Source organism: Rissa tridactyla, chromosome 1 (genome assembly GCF_028500815.1).
Source record: "Rissa tridactyla isolate bRisTri1 chromosome 1, bRisTri1.patW.cur.20221130, whole genome shotgun sequence".
NCBI classification, from domain to species: Eukaryota; Metazoa; Chordata; class Aves; order Charadriiformes; family Laridae; genus Rissa; species Rissa tridactyla.
Window position 1 is genome coordinate 215,354,167 of NC_071466.1, and position 3,220 is coordinate 215,357,386.

The following is a 3,220-nucleotide window of genomic DNA, read 5'->3' on the forward strand; positions in this document are numbered from 1 at the left end:
ACCTTCTCAGAAGTGACTTCACCCACAGGAACACAAAGTTTGCTTCACAGGAAAAGACTATAAGGGCTTGTTTTTTAAACCAGTGGTCTTTAAACTACAGGGACATGCAATACATCCTGAAAAGGGGGAAGGGCATGAAAAAGTTAAGAACTGAGGGTTTAGAACAAAATAAGGGCTATAAATGAACATAACTGCTATCTGCAGGTGCAGCACATGCGAAACACAAGGGAGATAAAAAAGGTATTTATACTAAAGGATATTATTTGTACAACAAATGAATGTAAGCTGGCTGTGAACTACATTTGCGCTAAAATTAAAAACTGGATTTCTAAAAATCAGTGAAATCAGACAATTGAACAGCCTTTGAGAGGAGCAATGAAGGTTTCAATGTGGAGCCTGAAAACTGTTGCAGTAATCATACCGCATGCTTGCTTTCAGCAGTGGACGAGTAGATCCTGCCATCCAGGCTGCCCCGTGAGAATCTATTGTCCATGCTTCCGCGAAAAGACGCTTCTCTCCCTTCATAATGTTAGGAGGCCTGGGTTAACCTATCAAACATCTCTACCAGCATTTTTCCTCCTGTTATATTACGCTATTTTCTTCTTCAGTACAAGTTATTGTTGTTTATAAGTGTTATTCATTCTTTACCAAAGTAATACTGCTTTTGAGTAATTCAGCTTTACTCACTAAATAGACATTTCGATTCACAATTCATGGTTACTTCTCCTCCGTCACCATCTCTGCCTTTTTTTCTCTCCAATATTCAAGCAAGGACCTCCTCATGAATGTCAGCAGTTCCATTAGCAAGGACTGGGAGAAGAGAGGTTCCCACTGAACTCCCACTGCAGTAGTATAGCTGAGCTCTGCCCTTGTTAACTCCCTTTAACCTCAACACCAGTAATATATGGAAACTGCAGTTTCTTGAAAACCAAAAAGAAAGCATTTTCCTAAGCCACAAAAAAAAACACAAAACAAAAAACAACCAAAAAACAAAACCAAAAAAACCCGAAACACCCAAACAGTTGCGCAACGCTACAGGCATATCAAAACAGCAGATACATTCAGTGTTAATGAAATCATATATATTAAGTTGGTCCAGTCTCGTTCCTGTTCCATATTGCGTGAACGCTATTCAAATTTAAGCGTCTTTTACTTTCAAAATACTGATTTCTATGTCAATACTGTTTTATGGGTATCTTTGAACTACCAAAAATTGACAAGGCTAACAATCCAAAGATTAAAGCTAGTTTATTTCATTTTTTTATGGGAAGGGTGCACAATTCTCTGATGAAACTACCAAAATTAGTTGTGGTTCCAGGACAATATTCTTCAGAAAAGCAGCAGGTCCCATAACGCTGGATCCACCATTTGGCTTTCTGTTTATACACGCAACTGTTGGCTTCACTTAACAGATGCCCACGGACACAGCTAAAAAGGAAAGAGGAGGAATCAGACGATCTGGCTTGAATAGGGGCCACTGCTACAGCTCTAGAAGAAAGACAGTATCTTTGAACTTGAGCTGACAAGGAAGCTAGAGTGACAAGCAAGGAAGGGAGCTCCATCCAAGAGCCCACACAGCAATTTCTGGTAGCTCTGGCAGTCAGGGCTCACCACACAGCACTGTACCGCTGATTTCCTCCGGCAGAGGGCAACGACACTCACACATCCCTCTGTTGCACTTTGAAATGAGCGTCAAGATTTCATGCCATCAAAACATTACCGACAGCTGCTTTAGAAAACAAGCAGTATTTAACGCTGCAGAATTTTAACGTTGCTGCTCCATTTAAGCTTTTTTTTTTTTCCCCACATATGTCTTTTCTATATGGACATCTTACCAAGAAAAGATATCTTGGTTTTCACAGATTTGGAATCCTGTCCTGTATCAGCAGGATAAACGTAATCCTGATTGCTCCAGGATCCTGGGGCACTGCCATGAAGTCACACAAATTAGAATATAAAAATCTCCCAAGAACTACGGATGATACAGCAATATACAGCAGATGTTAACAGATTAATGTTTGAAGTTATGTTAAAAAAAAGGGGGGGGGGGGTGCGACATTAAACATACAGAACTCAGAATGATACAGCAATTACATCTTGTTAAAAGCGTGCTTTCAGTTTACAAAACACATGCAGACAATAGCCAGAAACCTCCTATTTCTCCTCCTGCTAAAAGTAAACACCATGGCTTGATGCATCTTCTCCCTCCCAGGAGGCTTCACAGCTGCTTGCACCGGCTTCGTAGCAAGAAATCTCCAAAGTTTCAATGATCAAACACAAAGATAGGTTCAGCTTCAAACACATCTCTTCTGGATAAACTACCACCAACCACCCAGTATCTGGCCACTTAGAAACACCTTACTTTGTGGATATAAATAGTAACCAAGAAAAAAGCCAAGACAATGCGTGTTGTTTTTCTGAAGAGGCTAAAATTTGAACATCACTTTGATTCTACTTTATTTCCTCTGCACACTGTAATTTGCGAAGCCAGTATCTGCCTTCATTTTACAACTCTGTCGTTGCAGAAGCTCCTACGGCAGCTAGTATATTTATGCTAAAATTCAGTAACCTGAAAATAATATAGATATTATTCAAATTAGCACATCTTCTGGGTATTCCATACACAATGTTGCTAGATAAATGTAAAAGTAATCTTTCTGAAAATATATATGCTACCAAAATTATACCAAATAACACCACAAATGAAAAAGGATTAGCCCAGATTCAAGGTATATTTTCCAGAGAGATCCAAACTCACTCCACCTGTGTCAGGAAAAGTTCTGCGAACAATGTTCAACCTAAGCTAATAACCACTACGGAAAGATAAGGATTGCTTCAGGCTCAGCACTACAGTAGCTGCACTCAAATTGCTACCAAATTTTGCTGCAGCATACAGGCAAATCACCATGTTCCTGTACGTAAGGGGGGGGGGGGGGGGGCAGAAATTCTGAAATTTTGTAAAATTAGAGCATGATGCTTACCAGGTTTCCCTCTCCCCATTCTACTCACTCCATCTTCCCACCTGGGGAAACAACTGCTGCTTCTGACAATTTGTGACATGACACAATGAAAAAAAAAAAAATCTCAGTATTACTAGCACGCTGACTTCACAAGTTTTCTGTTAACATTAGACAACTGTGCATCATTCTTTACATGTAAGAACATCATGGGTTTGCTTGCAAGAGAGTAAGAACTTGAAATATACAACAGAAAAAGTTAG

General features: G+C 39.7%; 1 long non-coding RNA gene across 1 annotated transcript; it reads right to left on the reverse strand.

Moving 5' to 3' along the window:
• Positions 1-1,232: 1,232 nt before the first annotated feature.
• Positions 1,233-2,912, reverse strand: LOC128902965 (uncharacterized). The gene is made up of 2 exons (XR_008463924.1): positions 1,836-2,912; positions 1,233-1,428 (listed from the first exon to the last, which is right to left on the reverse strand). It is a non-coding gene; the product is annotated as an uncharacterized LOC128902965 (long non-coding RNA).
• Positions 2,913-3,220: the final 308 nt, after the last annotated feature.